The 18,678-nt window shown below is 39.7% G+C and overlaps 1 long non-coding RNA gene across 1 annotated transcript; it reads left to right on the top strand.

Moving 5' to 3' along the window:
• The first annotated feature begins 598 nt into the window (after positions 1–598).
• On the top strand, positions 599–1,681 carry LOC119773330. The gene is made up of 2 exons (XR_005279374.1): positions 599–841; positions 1,280–1,681. It is a non-coding gene; the product is annotated as an uncharacterized LOC119773330 (long non-coding RNA).
• The last annotated feature ends 16,997 nt before the right edge of the window (positions 1,682–18,678 follow it).

Below are 18,678 nucleotides of genomic sequence, written 5' to 3' on the forward strand. Positions count from 1 at the left end.
AAGAAAGGGTCTCTAGAATTTTATGGTTACAAATATGTGTGTTAAAATTACAATTAATTTACAAACTGAGTTGATGTTACGGCATGTTTGGAAATTACAACCAATATAAATATATTAATTTCAAGCAATATTTAACTTGGCTTTACTTCAAAAGTTGATGGATGAAGTCAAAATTCCCACCATGTCACTGCTGTGATGTCACTGTTCATCTCCACAGCAACTACCCAAACAGTCTTTCATAGAAACTTTTTAAAGGGACATTAGTGTTGTGGTGGAAATCACGACAATAGTGAGGGACAACTACATTTGGTTTAGAAAATTACATAAACAGTTGTATGACATTAAATACTAAAAACAGTTATTAACATAGTAATTAAAAGTACCCCTGTCTGCTTTGATATTGGTGTATCGCCTTTACATTCAAGATATCTCAAATAGTTTTATGACTAGACGTTTTAGCCATTTAAGATATCTCTAATTATATTCTATCTCTGTTTTTGAACATTACTGTATTGAAGAAAACTTAAATAGATGATTATTATTACAAAGAGAGTTTAACGTGGAAAAATAATATATTGTGTTTTTTTTATACAGGCTGCTGAAAAGTGTAAAGGATTATAAGAAAACACTAACGCGTACGACAAAGTTTCCTTTCTGTCTGATGATCACTTGCTGCTGCTGGAGTTCTGCAAACATCAGAGAATCATGATCTATAAGGTAGTGGTCAAGTCAACTGAGGGGCATGAGATAACCATTGACCTCTGCGACACAGAGGAGCAGATGCAGAGAATAACAGTGGGTCAGCTGACGGAAAAGATAGTGGAGAGACTCCCTTACACAGGTAAACTTAACAAGCCCAACACAAAACACCTGGACAACTCTTTACTTATCTCTGTATAAAGTAATAAACTCATTTTAAAACATGATTTACAAACATGCTATTAAATTATGAAAAAGTAAAGTAAATCCTGCAGAATTCTCACTGTGGGGATTGTTTGGGATGAGAACAAGCTTCATGTTAGGTGACCAAATGTTCAGTATATCAGTGGTTTCTGTGATCTAACCTGTTTGCTATCTGATGGAGCTACAGATGGAGCTCCTGTCAACATATAAAGAGGTTCTAGTCAAACAAGCAAAGTTACTAAGACTCACTGATGCACTCATACTTCTGTTAATGTTGGAATAGAACTGATGTCTAAGGATATGTTTTATTTCGGTGTGTGTCTGCTTGTAATTAACTATGAATCTGGGTCTGTTTTTTTTCATGTTTGTGCCGAAGAGGATGAATGTAGATTGATATTTGTAGGCAGGCAGTTGGAACTCACAAAACTGCTGTCTGAATATGGAATCCAAAACCATTCTTGCATACACTTGGTTCGTAGACTACGTTGTGGATGTCATCCACCATCTTCAACGGATGATGGTCTGGGTGATAAGGAGGGTGAAACTCGAAGAAGTAAGGAATATCTGGCTGATTTTTAATACTCAAAGAGACAATTTTCTTTACCCCCAAAGTGCTTGTTTCTACAGTAAAGTATCTGAAACATCAACTGGAACCACATCCCTCCTCAGCTTCATCTAAAGTCATTTTAAAATCTAAAATATTCTCACAACAATTTCAATTTAAATACAAAGGAGATTTTAAGGAATCATAGAAACCTATGCAGTAACCCTTTAAGAGGAACATTGTGAATAATACATAGTGTGTAATTTTGATTAGGTTCTAAATTAAGAGTAAAGTTCAACAGTTTAGATTAGATTGATCTAAACTGATATATTTACCTTCAGCTCTGATCCTGATTGACATGAGAAAAATTAGAAGATGAAATAAAACTGGTTGCCCAACAGAGAAAATAGATTTTGAGAGTGAATGAAGCTTTCAGTGTTTTAATCTAATGGGAATATTAAAGCTCTGGTCACAGCTCAGTTCTCTAATTGAAGAAGTTGTCTTCAGCAACAATCTGGTCTCTATATTTTTATTTTTTATATACAGCATGAAACATCTTCTATATGCTAATAAAACTTTGGGTTTAAAATATCAATGCGTTATAATGGGTCTAATAATTCTGTGACTTTATGCTTTTGTCCATATTAAAGCTATTTTTCTTTGCAAAATTTTGAGTATCTGTATTTTTTTCTTTCCTCCTGATACATTTTTAAACATAAAAACATGAAATAAGTGTGATAACGGTGCATAATCTTACCAGGGGTCACCAACGAGGCCCTTAAGGGCCATATGGGGTGCCCTCAGCAGCCTCCAGAAAAAGAACAACTCACCAATGGACTGAGTTTGAAATTTTTATTTTATTCTATTGTTGTTCTTTTGTAAACAGTATAGAGCATTTCATCATACTAATCATATAGAACATTTAAGCATGTATAGAGATTTCAAAATGACATTATCTAAAACAAAATTAAATTTAAAAGAAAACAATAAAAATGTCTTTATTATGCATTAAGTATAGGTGAATGCTGACCTCTCCAGCTCATAGGTCAGTATTAGTAGCTCGTCCTTTGACTCAGCAGTCATGAAGAATTCCTCAGTCCTAAAAAGTTCAGTGACCCCTGATCTAACCAGTAGTTCAGTAGTGCAAAAAGCTCTGAAGCAGCCTGCTAGTTCTGTTTTTAATGTTTAATGTTTAATGTTTTCTACTCATGACATTCAAAATGCTAAAGACTGTTAGATTTTGTTTCTGAGCAGGTTTAGCATCAAGTTCATGCAACAGGTCTGAATCACATCCTGGACCCTCCTCTGTAAGGACCTCCTATCTGCCATATTGCAGCTAGAACATCTATCATCTTTACAAAGGGGCATGACGTGTTTTTCTTTTAAAAATGTTACAGCATATCTGAACCTAACAATAGCCTCATTAGCACGTTTCAGACACACATTGCATATTGTAGATAGAGATGACCAGTATCAGGTTGATGTTTAAAACTACGGTATAATCCCATGTTCACAGATTTATAAGATTAAATATAAATAATACTAGTTCTATGTGATACTCGTGTGCTATTTTGGGGCCACTCCTTTAAAAACAATCAGTCATTGTTGTTAAGACTCTCCTATGGGGCAGCAAGCCCCTCCATCTGCACTGTCACCTGGCTCTCCTGCTCCGGTCTGTATGTCAGACTGCACGAGGACCTCTACCATCATTCTGCTCTTTTGGTGCTAAGCTCAAGCCTTTCTGTAAAAGAGAAAGTGTTTCCCCCCTTACACTAGTAGTGGATGCTATACTTTAAAATCAAACTGATAAACTCATTGCTTGTTACCTGGCTCTGAATGGGCATCATTCTTCTGTAATTCCATTCCTGGACCAGTTCCTGACTCATCCTCAGTGTATTTTTAATATTTACTCCTAAAATCCCTCAAACCTTCGTAGTCATCTTCCCTTTTTTTCTTTTTTTTTTTCCTGTGCACCGGACTTCTGAAAACCTGACATTCTTTGTTTGAAGCGAAACAATCTTTAAAAATTGCAGCCCGCCGTTGTCCTGGTCAAACCATTTTATGTCGGGGTGAGGGGAGTTCTAATATTTAGTTACTCTCATATCAAATGTTTTTATTAAAAATATTTTCTGAAAAATTACGTATGACTGTAACTTAAATTTTCAGAGTATCAATTTTGGGGCCCCCTCTGTCCTGGACCTGGGACAATTGACCCCTTTTGTCCCCCTCTGTCGACGGGCCTGTCTAGAGCAAATACAGGAAAGGTTAAAGCTGTTATGAATCAACTTTTTCTAGATATCTCTATTTGATGGGGAGGTTTGACAGGAATCCATAATGCTACTGACATACATGCTTCAGACACATTTCACCTCCTGAAAGCACCATTTCCAACACACCCTGAATGCAGCATCTACTCTGACCAAAGCAGAACAGAAAGTGAAAGCATTAAACATCCTGGTTGCGTCAGGCAGCAAGGTGAGGTTACAGAGCATTAAAAAAATGCAAACTTCTCTAAAAATACTTGGAGTTTAATCTTACAGTTGAGGATAAGTTGATGTATTTCTTCTTTCCAGCTGTTGACCGTTTGGTAGTACTTTCTGAAATCCAACTGATTCATAGCAGCCCTTAGTTTAAAGTCAGTTTTAATCTGCAGTGCAAAGGACCAGGAACAGTGATATATTTTTGCCTGTATTATCATTATTTTCACCATGGGGTTTTTCATTCAGCTTTCCTTCAGCTGTATTTAAAATGGGGAAAAAACAAAACCTAAACAGTTTTCCAGTAACCAGTCACACCAGTTCAGCTGTTCTGGGATGTTTATTATCTCCTGTAGAGAAGTTTAACTTCTAATAAACCATGCATTATTAAGCAAGTATTTATTCTATTATTTCTGTTTTTGAACTTTGCTGTTTTTAATAAAATTTAAGTCGATTTTTATTATATAGTTCAACATGTGATAAAACAATACATTGTGTTTTTTATACAGGCTGCTGAAAAGTGTAAAGGATAATAAGAAAACACTAATGCGGACGGCAGAGTTTACTTTCTGTCTGATGGTCACTTGCTGCTGCTGGAGTTCTGCAAACATCAGAGAATCATGATCTATCAGGTAGTGGTTACTGGAATTGACGGGCAGAAGATAACCATTGACCTCTGCAACACAGAGGAGCAGATGCAGAGAATGACAGTTGGTCAGCTGAAGGAAAAGATATTGGAGAGACTCCCTCAGTACACAGGTAAACTTAACAAGCCTGAGACAAAACACCTGAACAACTCTTTACCTACCTCTGTATAAAGTAATACATACATGTAAAAAGATGAATTGCAGACATGCTATTAAAATACACTAATGGATAAAAGTGCAAAAGTAAATCCTGCAGAATTCTCCCTGTGGGGATTGTTTGGGATGAGAACAAGCTTCATGTTAGGTGAACAAATGTTCAGTATGTCAGTGGTTTCTGTGATCTTACCTGTTTGCTGTCTGATGGAGCAGGAGATGGAGCTCCTGTCAACATATAAAGAGGTTCTAGTCAAACAAACAAACTTACTAAGACTCACTGATGCAGTCATACTTCTGTTAATGCTAGAATAGTTCTGAATCTGCGTCTTCTTTGTTTTCATGTGTGCGCAGGATGGCCACAAGACATTGGCTTAATCTTTGGAAAAAATCGGTTGAAAGATGATTCATCACTGCTGTCTGAATATGGAATCCAACACAAGTCTAGCATACATATGGTTATTTCCATTGACGGTGGAGGGGGTCCGCCTCCACCTTCCACAGATGATGGACTGGGTGATAAGGAAGGTGAAACTCGAAGAAGTAAGGAAAATGTATATATGGCTGATTTTTAATATTCAAGAGACAATTTTCTGTACCCCAAAGTTCTTCTTTCTACAGTAAAGTATCTGAAACATCAACTGGAATCACATCCCTCCTCAGCTTCATCTAAAGTCATTTTAAAATCTAAAATATTTCCCAGTTTGTACCACAAACAGTAAATAGTGTGTTTTAACAACATGCTGTGTGATAAACAAAAACATAATGCTTCCTGTTTCTTTTCAATGGATCAAACAACGAGAACATTTATAGAACAGATTCTCACAAGGAATTGTAGAAACTTATGTTGTAACCTCTAAGAAGAACGTGTGAAATTCTGATTAAGTTCTAAATTAAGAGTAAAGTTGCAAAGTTTAGATCAGAGTGATTAAAACTAGAATATTTAAACTGCATCTCCAATCCTCACTCATATGAGAAAAATAAGAAGATAAAATAAAGCTGGTGGACCAACAGAGAAAATAGATTTTAAGAGTGAATGAAGCTTTCAGTGCTTTGATCTCATGGGAATATTAAAGTAATTGAAGCAGTTGTCTTCAGCAACAATCTGGTCTCTTTTTATTTCTTATATTTTCATATACAGCATGAAACATCTTCTCTGTGCCAATAAAACTTTGGGTTTCAAATATCAATGGGTTATAATGGGTCTAATAATGCTGTCACTTTATTCTTTTGTTGATATTAAAGTGACTTTTTTGTACCAAATTTTGAGTCTGTATTTTTTTCTTTATCCAGATAACTACTTACATATAAAAAAACATGAAATAAATGAGATGACGGTGCATAATCTAACCAGGGGTCACCAACGCAGTACCCACGGGCACCACGGGGCCCTCAAGGACCATATGGGGTTTCCTCAGCGTCTTCTATAAAAAGAACAACTAACCAATGGACTGAGTTTGAAGTCTTTATTTTATTCTGTTTGTGCTGTTCTTTTGTAAAAAAAACTATAGAGCATTTCATTATAGTAATCATATAGAACATTTAAACATGTATAGAGATTTAAAAATTAAAAAAGTTGAAATTAAAACTAAAAAATAAAAATGTGTATTAAATGTGCATTAAAGGGGTCATAGAATGATTCTATAGGGTATTTCATGCTGAAATGACATTTTTGCTTTTCTATGAGCCCTAATGCAAGCCCCAGAATGAAACAACAGGTTTTCTTCCTTTCATGGTATGCTCATCAATATTTAGATGAGCTGTGCCCTGATTGGTTGGTTTACAACAAGTTAAGCTGCTGAGCAAAGACGCATCATAGCAACAAGCACTCACTCACTGAAACATCGAGATTGTTGATATAATAGGGTGACCAGACATGTCCTACTTTTCATACCTAAAAAAATGTTCGGGGGGAATTTCAAAATCGTCCTGGATTTTGGTCGACTACATTGCAGCAGAACCGAGCCGTGAGCTCTGGGGCTGGTCGAGCTTGGGACAGAGCGACCAAACCCTACCCGGTGATGGTAGCCTGGACAACGGCGTCCCTGTGCTTCCCCCGGCCTGCCTTACTGTACTTCGCAGAGGGAAGCATACAGTCACCATGTCAAGTTCAGACAAGCCCCGGAGCTGATGGCTCGGTTTGAATGCCCGGCCCGGTCCACTCAGCGACCCAGAAGCCGCCATTTTTAGCTTAAAAAGCTCCGTATGTCTAACGAAGAGAATTTTCGGTGGCCTTTCTAATTTTTTTAACCAACCGGTCTCCTAACATTTACTTTAACAACTAGCAGCGGGTAAATAATCACTGAGTGCTGCTGTGTGTCTCTCTTTCAACCACGTAGCGACTCTCTAAGCAGTGGAATGCGGCCGTAAATCAGATGTCTCAAAACGACAGATGCAATGATGTTAGACCGAGATGCGGGACACAAGAGCATCGGAGGGAGGAAAAAACACACTGACTCAAAATGCTCTGAACACAGATAGCTGCACCCAACTTCTGTTACCCCCTCTGGCTCCCTGCGACCGTCTGCAGCGGCTCCTGGACCAGCCCCGGAGCTGACGGCTCGGTTTCAATGCCCGTGTGTTTTGACTACGTGCTGCACTGTATTTGACCAAAATCCAGGACAATTTTGAAATTCCACCTGTACATTTTTTTAGGTATCAAAAGTAGATCATGTCCTGGGAAAAGAGGATGTCTGGTCACCCTATTAGAGCAAATGAACAGCTGAGCATCAAACTTTGAAGCGATCTTCTGATAGACAATAATTAATGGATGCCTGTTGAGTCTTCGGATTCTCTCCTCAGCTTAATTTAAAGTCATTTCAAAATCTAAAATATCTCTGATTGTACCACAAACAGTAGATAGTATATTTTAACAACACTGTGTGATGTGTTATAAACAGAAACATGATGCTTCTTTTTGTCTCTTTTTAAATCTAAGCACAATTGTGACGATAGGTAACGTGCCACGCTACCGCTCTCCTCGTCCTCATCGCCAGTGTATGTGTGCGTGCAGTTGGGTGGACTAAATGGTAAGATTGCAATGCTCATTGTAAGTTCAGTTTGTTCCCATGGTTGCTCAGTGATTAATCAATTTTCTTAGGTACATCTCATCTTTGGACCACTGCTGCTCTCTTCTATTCTTTTTTTTGGATCTTTTTATCGGACGCCCTTGTCTCTTTACCTGGATTCGGTGGCGTACCTGCTTTAAACTTGGGACTGTTCCGATGCGGCGTTTGGGGTGTGGCCTTGGCGTACCCAGTATGCTACAAATCGTGGCGTGGCAGGAGGACCACACCCAGCCTTGATGATTTTTTTTATCTGTTTTCTGCATCGATTAGTTTCTTTCTTTCTTAGTTTCTTTTTTTTATTTTGCTTACAAATGTTTTGATTCTTTCTAAACTTGAAGATTTATTTCTGAAATGTTGTTTAACTGCTTTTCTGTTTGCAGTTGCTGAGGTCCAGCGTCGGTGTGGTTACGGTGTCTACCTCTTTTGTGTGCCGTGATTCCTGGGTTTCGGTTATCTCACTGCGTCTCCTGTGTCAAAGGTTTTTTTTTGGTTTGCTGTGTTTGGATGTTGCCCCCATAGCGCTCCTTCGGCTGGAAACCTCAGCCACTGCAGTTTTCTTTTGTTTTTTTTTTTGGTTTTCATTTTTTAAAGAATTGGCTTCAAAGAACAGTATTTTAGAAAGAATTAAAAAAAAAATTTTTCTACATTCTGAAATGCCGTCTCAGATCTTTTACCTTATGCATAATTAAACATGTGTGCCTTAAACCAAAGGGGTAATATTCCCTGGGTGAAATTCCCAGGGTGGCGTTGTTGAGCAACCTATTGAAAACTAAAATTTTCCCAAAAACAGCTTCCAATTCCACCTACTCTCGCCACATTTTTGGCGTTGCTGGTAGGACATGCTATTTATGAATATCTGAGACAAGCATTTGTTTTGGTTTTTACAATTTGTGTGTTTAACTCCCCCCCCCTCTTTTTTGTGGTGAAGTTTGACCAATCCAGAGACAGAGCAGCAGCGGTTCTGTGCAGATCTTGAGAGTTGTGAGTAAGGTTAACCATTGGACTTAGCTTCTGATAATCACTGAAGAAGAAATTCAGGAACTTAGAAACCTAGTAGCAAGCTTGAGAGCTGACAATTAGCAGTTGTAACAAGGATAGGCTAGCTTAAGTGCTCAGCCGTCCACTTCTTCAGCATTACCTAATGTCCCACCTACGCCTATTCTTCCTGTAGCAGAAGGACTAATTTTTGTTCCTAGAGATAGGAAATGCCCTATCTTTAGAGGAAGGACAGGTATAGGACTGAGTTAGTGGATGGAGGAAGCGAGGGTGTGTATGAGAGTGCGACATCTATCTGTGGCTGACCAAGCGTTTTTCCTATTTGATCATCTGGACGGAGAGGCTAGAAATGAAATCAAGTATCGCTCTAGTGCAAAGAGAGAGGACCCTACTAGAATATTTGAGATCTTAGAGGAGTTGTATGGTTGTTCAGAGTCCTATGTTGCTCTTCAAGAGGCCTTCTTTTCCAGAAGACAACAAGAGGGAGAGAGTCTTCAGGAGTTCTCGCTTGCATCAATGGGTCTTATGGAGAGGGTAAAGCAATGCGCACCTGCTGGTATGTTAAATGTTGAGACACTGCTAAGAAACCAGTTTGTTGAGCAGGTGTTGGACGCCTCCTTGCATCGTGAGCTGAAGCAGATGGTATGCATGACGCCGGACAGCACTATTCTTGATGTTAGGGCGGCAGCCATCAGGTGGAAGCACGAAGGGGTACCTCATGGTTGGAGGAACCGTAGTCAATCTGTTCCTTCAGTCTATGGTGTCCAGTATGGGGTTCATGGTGGTCCTCCGGTAGCTTCCGTAACATCAGCGACGGAAATGAGTCAGGTAAGACAAATGCTAAAGCTTCAGCAACAGCAGCTCCAGCTGCTTAGTGAGAGCATTTCTCAGCTGCAGAATTTCCTAACCTAACCGTTCCACCTACACTGGTCCAGTAATTTGTAGGCGGTGTAAAAAGCCGGGCCATTTTGCACAAGAGTGTGATGGGGTTCGTGCCCCCCGTCGAACCCAATTTCAGTCAGATTCAGCTACTCAGTCCAGATCTACTTCGGAGGCGGAAAACTAGTTCCCACCAAACTGCAGAGCCACAGTTTGGGTGGGGTTGCCGCTGGCTCACAAGCCTCTACTGGAAGTTTGGGTGCTTCTAAATTGATTTCAGTTTGTCCTCATGCAGTTGAATAACAGTCCCATGTTTAGTGGATACTGGTTCAATGGTGTCCACGGTTTCAGAAAGCTTTTTTCATCAGCATATGGAGATTTGGGGTGCAGAGCGCCTCCACTCGTGTCATTGGTTGGAGCTTAGAGCTGCCAATGGTCTTAAGATTCCTTATATTGGCTATTTAGAGCTTGATGTGCAACTCTTTGGCAAATTACCAGTGGGGATTGTTTGGGATGAGAACAAGCTTCATGTTAGATGATACAGTATATCAGTGCTTTCTGTGATCTTACCTGTTTGCTTTCTGCTGGAGCTACACATGGAGCTCCTTACAACATATAAAGAGGATATAGTCAAACAAGCAAAGTTACTAATGCTACATTTACACCAAAAGCAACAAATGCAGCAGAAGCAGCTAGTTTACATGCAAAGTCAATGGTGGATGCGCATCAAGGCACAGCAAAACTTCCCGCAGTGCGTTTTGAGCAGCAGGAGCAGCGCATTGTGAGCGTTTGATAATCTAACGTGCAGGACGCGCTGCAAACGCAGCAGCTGCTGGAGTTGGAAAAATTTAACTTTTGCTGCTGGACTTGATAAATCAACTAATCAAAGAAGCTGATCTGGGAGCTGGCAGGGAGAGACGGACAGAGCACTGCTGATGCAGATCTCTATGATCACTCCCCCGAAACAATTTATTAACGCCTAAATTAACTTAAAATGCCGAAATCTGCCAGCAAAACATGTTTGCTTTTATTATCCTGGTGCCTGTATTACGCCGGTATGTGGGGGTCTGAGCGGCTGCGACAGAGAAATAATATTTGAGTGCAGGATGGGAATCTGGATGAACTGACTGCACAGAGGAAGTTTTCAGGTGGACTTTCTCACTTAAAAACATATTAAAACTACTTTGTGCGCACTGATCACAGCATGTATAGCTGCCAGGCATAGAAAGGATAGGGTAGCTCTGCCCAACACGCATCAGAACCACTTTTTCAACCTGCAGCCGGAGCAGCATAGCTGCTTCAGCCAAAATCCAACCTTTTATTTAAGTAAATTACTTTGGCAGTAAAAATAAAATCATACATTTAGAAAACAAAAAATGTGAAATCATGTGTCCCACAATTACTGGCACCCCTGATGTTAATACTTTTTCAGCCCCCTTTTGCCAAAAAGACATCACTTTTTCTCCTCCTATAACATTTCAGAAAATTGTGATCTTTGACCATTCTTCTTTGCACAATCTTTCTAGATCATACAGTGTCCTAGGTCCTCTCTCATGCACTCTCCTTTTTAGCTGGCCCCACAGGTTTTTGATTGGGCTGAGGTCTGGGGACTGAGATGGCCATGGGAGGACTTTAATTTTGTGACTGCTGAACCATTTTTGTGTAGATTTTGACACGTTTCGGATCATTATCCTGCTGAAAGACCAAACAAAGACCCATCTTCAACTTTTTGGCAGAGGCCTTCAGGTTTCCATTTTAAGCTACATGCAAGAGTAGGAAAGTTTCTGCTAGAGGCGGCCCTGTGCTGGAGGTGCTCTGTCAACAGATTCGGATGTGCATGACGCGTGTTTCTCTTGTGGAGAAATGTCCAGGGATGGAAGAAGGAAATATTGAAAACAAAGAAGAGAGTAGTGTCAAAAAATGAGGAAAAAGCGGGAAAAGCAGAGATCATTTGAAGGGGAATCCCGTTCACAGCTATCAAGTGATGAACAATCTAGAAATTCCATGGAAAAACTAAATGATTACAAAGTCATTTTCAAACTAGTTAATCATGGAGACTCTTTTTCAGATTGGAATCCGGTGCAGTTAACAAAACCGATAAACAAACTTGTAGGAGAAGTCCGAAGTGCCAGAATACTCTATAGTGGAGAATTGTTAATAAACTGCAGAGGCAGCTCTCAACAAGGCAAAGCCATACAGATTACCAAGATGGAGGGGAAGGAGTTCAGTGTAGTTTGGTCGAGAACAACAACTATTAGCAGGGGAGTCATTGGAGGAGTTGCTCTAAAAGTATCTGACAAAGAGATTCTGGAAAACAAGTGGTGCAAAAGTGAAAAGCATTGAAACGGTTAAAAACAACAAGAAATGGAGAAAGGTGTGACAGCTTATCTGTGTTAATCAAATTTGAAGAAGAGCAGTAACAAAGAAAAGTTTTCCTTGGATATATGAGATACAATGTAAAACTGTATAATCCGCTGGCTCTGAGATGTTAGAAATGCCAAAAATGTGATCATATAGCAGCAGTATGTAAGGGAAAACAACATTGTGGAAGGTGTGCTCGAGAGCATAAATATGGTAACCTGACAACAGCCAGATGCATGTCTCGCTCCGCCCAGCTCCACTCACATACATCTGGGAACCCGCCATAGGAATTGCCTTTACTGAAGGCTGGGCCTCATCAAAACTCCTTGCATATGATTGGATAAGCCACTTGTCTGTCATCTTTATTGACGTGCTATTTCAACCACTCACACCGAAGCTAACCCGTGACGCTGTGAGAGGAGGAGCCATTTGGTAGATCAAGCTCTTGCCAAATCCGGTCGGGAGAAGGGCGAAAACATCGTTTCCACCAACAAAAGCCTTCAAAGCCGTTCTCCGATGTTCTTTTAATGAAACAATATCAGATAGATTGGACAACACAGAAGAAATAGCAGCATCAATGCTAACGCTTGCTTCCTCAATGCGAGCCGCCATTGTTGTTGGAATCTCACGGTCGCTTCTCCACTCCAAGACACACCCGTCCTGCGTCCTGATTGGACCGTCCATAAATTGGGTTGTGGAAATCACTTTCAATGAGCGGGTTCCCAGATGTATGTGAGTGGAGCTGGGCGGAGCGAGACATGCATCTGGCTGTTGCCAGGTTATAAATATGGAAAGTGTGGGAAGAAAGTTAAAATTAAATGCTGCAACTGTGGTGGAGGACATACCGTTAGGATTCCAGTTTGTGTGGGTTGTTTTTTTGTGTTTTCCTCTCTCCACCAATAGGTGGTACCCTGTCCCTGTTTGGCCTCCCTACACACCTGTGGCTCGTTGGGTCATTATACCAAGGTTGTAAAGTGAACAAAGTATGGAGGACCAACTCTGCCATATTTAAAAATAAATGCAGAAATAAAATAAATGCTCAATAAATTAATAGGCATACAATTAATTGCCACCAAAAATACAATAAACAAATAAATGTAAGTAGAAAGTCTTTTAATTAGCTTCTTTATTTATTTGCCTTTGTAATATTTACCTGATTTATTTTTTGTCCTTTATAATAGTCCTTTTATTTTTCAATTACTTGTGTTTTTAAGTATTTATTTATGTGCATGTTATAATATTTGTGTCTGTTTTATGCTTCCTTTGTATTTTTTTTTACCCTAGTTATTTCTTTGCCGCTATTTATTTCTGCCTGCCCTTTTTATATTTCTTCCTGATAGGTCAGTATTGGCAGCTCTTTCTATGACTTGTTACCCATGAAGTAGCTCTTAGCCTTAAAAAAGATTGATCACCCCACTTCTAGAGATGGCATCGGCAGGTGTGCAGGGAGGACCAACGAGGACAGGGCGCCACATGGTGGTGGAGAGAGAGACAAACACAAACAACAGACCACACAAACTGGATTCCTGACACAGATAACTCAAATGACACTTTCACACAAATTCATAGGCATTCTAACAAATTTTTTGAGTGCAAAATGTTTTGCTGATGAATACATGCATCACAGTGAAGCTGTTTTCATTATTGTTTACTTACAGCAACATTTTCCTGGGTTATATCTCAAGCATTGAGTCTACTTACATGGATTTTGAATGTTCTCTGCAGAGACACTGGCTTCATACCATTCTGAAACTATTAGGCTAGCAAGGGTGGATGTACCATTAGGCAAAAGTAGGCAGTTGCCTAGGGCCCCAAGTTCTTGGGGGCCCCATAAACCTCCTTTTACATGTGTGGTTAATACAGGTATTACTCATTTGTGCACATTAATTATGTTTTTGATAAAAATTCCTTTCTCTAAACGCTCAGAACGCTTATATTATTAAGTGCCCCCCCCCCCCCCCCCCTCCAAAAAAAAAAAAAAACCTTCAGTGTCCACCACATAGGATCAGTCCATTTGCTGCACATGTGCTAAAACGTCCAGTCAGCAGCAAACCATTTGAAAACAAACGGTGCGAAGAGTAATGTTGCCAGCTTTGCCCTATGCGCCTTTATCACTTTTTTCAAACCCCTCTAGCACTTTTTTTTTTAAAAGCAGCAAAGAAATAATAACATTTAAGATAAACTTCTGTATCTGTATAATGGGACTGTTTTATCTGTTGTCTTTTCAGTTCAGAGGGCCCCATGCCTGTCTTTGCCTAGGGCCCCAAATTTCCTAAATCCACCCCTGCAGGCTAGTTTAGGTTAATTGTTCTCTCTAAATTATCCTTAGATTTGTTGGTATTCTGGCCGACTATATGGTGGGGCAAGAGGGAGCAGTCCTCCCTCAGATCAAACCTGCCAAAAGTAACTGAATATCACTCAGGTTCTGCTGCACAACCCTTACTAGCAATGTCAGATTTCTCTCCCACTAAGAGCAAAAGCTGAAATGGTAAAGGTAAAATGTCGCTTCTAAAGGACCCACCTCTGTTCTAGTTTTAAATGTTGTTTAAAAACTTTTTTGCAAGAGTTTATACTAAGATTTTCTAACCTTCCTCTCTCAGGATTTAGTAGTTCTTTAAGAGCTATGCGTTTCTCTTCATGTGTTGTCTCTTCAGTAATTTAACCAACATATATCTGATTTTAGTAGTAAAATTTCTAACCAATGACACAAAACACAACAAAGCTTTTGTTTATCTATACTGTTGCTTACTTTTTATATTATCCAATAATAAAAAAAGTATTGTTATTTGTCTCAAATTAGTTCAGAATTCCTAATTGTCATCCAATAGGATAAATGTTATGTTGGTTGTTTAACCTTGGATGAAGAATACCTGAATATTATATAAGTGATTTTCTAAGATTTTTTTTTTTGGGGGGGGGCTCTAGTGGCCTATATTTTTGTATATTTCAAACATTGGTAGACATTAGAAATACCATCTGAGAGCGGGCGAAAGACATGCAGCAAAGATCACCAGGACAGCGCTCTAATCGGTGACGGCCACATAATGGAGGAAAACCTCTGTACATGGGTCATGCACTTAAACTTGCAATTCATCACATACTACCCCAACTTTATCCATCCTTACATTTGCAGCATTGCACAAACATATCAATCAGAACTTGATATCATTGAAAGCACGTTGATGTGTGAAAACAACTGCACAATCAGACAGCCACCTAGTATTTACTGTGTAGTGGAAGACAGAATCAAAATGAGGAGGAACCCCATGAAATGATGCACAGGTCCTACCTAAACAACGTTTTCATATTTCACCTTCACCTGTATGGAGTTATTGATTTCCAATTTTTCCTCCTAAATGATTTTCCAAATGTCAATTTATACTTGTTCTATGACAAAATATTTTTTCTAAAAACTTTTTCTTAAGTACCAAATAGCATCAATTTTAAGTTTTAGTGTGAAATTTTGATCACCCCAATACATTTATTTTACTTAGAAGATTACTTTCCCCTTTCAGATTGCTTTTTTTCTTTAATTTAATAGAAATACAAAAATTACTACATACATCTGGTGTCAGGTATACTTCTGCACCGTGAGATTTCAATGTTATTGTGATTAGGACAGACTTTGGAAGGTCGTTTAGATATTTATTTGTTTGTCTGAATAGGTATTTTTGATATGTGAAAATACATGATTTTTCTTGTCAAAATGAACCTTTGAAACAATATTCCTCATATTTGGAGTATAAATTCTGGCTGTCCTTAACTTCAGATCTCTATCTTCCTGCTGTTACAGGTTGTAATTTGTATTATATTGATCAAAAAGAAACATATTTAAGCTATAATAAATACATATTCAGTGAAGCTGATAAATGTCAGATGGCCACTTAAAATGGGTAAAAATTTCTAGGTGTATAAAATTTAGTTCTTACTAGTACTATTTAGCATTTCTTACCTTCTGAAATTCAGTTTCTGCTGCAAAAGTGTAATTTAGACATTCTGTTATTACAGTTCAGTCTAGGAATGTGATCTTGACCAGGGGGAACCCTATTTTGGTGAACTACAAATGGAGCAACAGAGAGTTGTGAAGATTCCAGAGTGCTTCCAGATACCACCTTATGCAGATAAGGTAAAATACACAGAGATTTATGAAAATATTCCTCATTCATTCTATGATTTCTCTTCAGTTTATATTTTCCTGGTTTTCAGAGTCCGTTTTATGAACTGTACGGATATGTGGAGCATTCTGGTGAGCTGAAAAATGGACATTACATTACTTATATTAAGCCTCCGGGTGAGGACAAATGGTATTACTTCAGTGATGACCTAGTTTATTATAAGGTTTGCATTTAAACTTACCAGCGACAGAAGGTAAATATATCCCAATAAACCAAATATAGTCTGTTATATGTGGAGTTATCCTGTATTTTCTTTTTAGGATATAGAATAAAGGGAAACCCCAGTCTTTTATCTGATATGCTCTCTCTTAAAAATATACATTCAATCGACAGCAAATAAATGTATTGAATTAACATGTTCAGAGAACTACAAGAGTGTTGGAAGCTGGAGAAATTCCATCTTTCTCCAGCAGAGTCCGCCGTGGATCCTCCTGAGCAGAGCCTCCTGCACAGCTGCTGCTCATTTCGTCATCAAGAGGATCCACTACTTAAGCTGCCTTCAGACCTTGCCTCGACGCCGCAGTGTTGAGCCAGTTGGTTAGCCCTCAAGGTACAAGTCTGAAACTATCTAAGGACAAATCTCTAAGTGCCCCGCTAACTAAACTGTCTTCCTCGCAGACTCCGGTGAACCTGTTTCCCAGGACCAGAACCAGAACCAGTTATATTGAGATTGTTTCAATAAACTCTGTTAAACTTTTACAAACTGTTTCAGTCTCGTGGTGTTCTGCATAATTGGGTCACTCCAGTGTACCATCATGACAGAACACTGCGGCCAAACACAAGGCCCAGCAGATCACTTCACCCGCCACTTGGAAGAACAGGCGGCCCAATTAAATGGACATGCCTTGGCCTTACGTGAGCTAAACACCCGCATTGAAATGCAGAACCAGGTAATCCAAGGCTATGCTAACTACATGAACAGTGCTAACGCCACACCGGCAGCGCAACCATTTCCGGGTCCAGTTCCCCCTCCGAGGTCACCAGCAGTGACGTCATCAGAGTTCCGCCCAAGCCTTCCTGAAAAATTCTCCGGTAATATGACGGATTGCAAAGGATTTTTATTTCAGTGCAGATTATTGTTTCTGAACTCTCCCAACAGTTTTTCGACGGACTATAAGAGAATAACCTTTATTCTCTCTCAACTAACAGGAAGAGCTTTGGAGTGGGCCCAGGCCAGATTTCCCTCAGATGAAAGTCTCAACTGCTGATACTCTGATTTCATTTCTGAATTCTCCCAGGTTTTTAATCAAGAGACTGATCAAACAATTGACTCTCGTGCTCTCTTCAGTATCAAACAGGGAAATTCTTCTGTGGCTGATTTTTCAATCAACTCCGGGTCAAGGCAGCAGCTTCCGGATTGAACCAAAGTGCTCTGAAAGGAGCTTATTTTATGGCTTTAAATGAGAATATTAAGGACGAACTTGCAACTCTCGACGAACCAGCCTCCCTCGAGGATCTAATAAAGCTAACTATTAGATTGGACAACCGAATCAGAGCTAGAAACAGCTCCAAGCTAAGAAATCCAGGATCTCATGCCTCTACATCTGCTTCAAATAATTTGACTGTTTTTTCTCCTCCCACAGAGCAGTTGTCCAAGTTGCAACCTAAAGCTCAGTCCCTCCCTCTGCCTGTTCAGGCTTCACATTCAGGTGATATGGAGGTTGAACCCATGCAGGTGGGACACACTCAGCTTACTCCTGAGGAAAGACAAAGACGTTTTTTGAGCAGACTTTGCATCTATTGTAGTGAGAGTGGACATTTCATTGCTTCCTGCCCGGCTAAATCGAAAGCCTGGGCCCGCCAGAGGATCTGAGGAGTCTGGCGGGCCAAACCAATTCTAAGAAATCTCCTCGACTGATGCTTCCAGCCACTTTGTTTTGTGATAATCAGAACCTCTCCTTTTCTGCATTTATTGACTCAGGCTGTGAACGGAACCTCATTGATTCAACAATTGAAAATTGAAACCATTCCTCTCTCTCAACCTCTCCGTGTCTCTGCCATTGATGGGAAGAAACTCCACCAAGTTACTCATCAAACTCAACCCCTCGAGCTACTTCTCTCAGGTAACCATCGTGAAACCATTACTTTTTTTGTTTTTCCCTCCGCATGTTCTCCTCTTGTGCTCGGATTCGAATGGTTGGAGAAACACAATCCATGTATTAATTGGACTGAACGTCACGTGGAATCTTGGTCTACGTCATGCCATGAGACTTGCCTTCGGTCGGCAGCCCCCGTGGTGGGGCCTCCTAGAGGTGGGGGGGAGATGGACTCTCCTGACCTTTCTTCAGTTCCCTCAGAGTACCATGATTTGGCCCCGGTTTTCAGTAAGGTCAGTGCTACGTCCCTTCCACCACACAGACCATATGACTGTGCTATTGAGTTGCTACCTGGAGCACCGTTACCCAGCAGGCGTTTATATAACATCTCCAAACCCGAACGAGAAACTATGGAGAAGTATTTTAACGAGTCTTTAGC

This window comes from Cyprinodon tularosa, unplaced genomic scaffold, assembly GCF_016077235.1.
Source record: "Cyprinodon tularosa strain WSP-4 unplaced genomic scaffold, ASM1607723v1 ctg76, whole genome shotgun sequence".
NCBI lineage: Eukaryota > Metazoa > Chordata > Actinopteri > Cyprinodontiformes > Cyprinodontidae > Cyprinodon > Cyprinodon tularosa.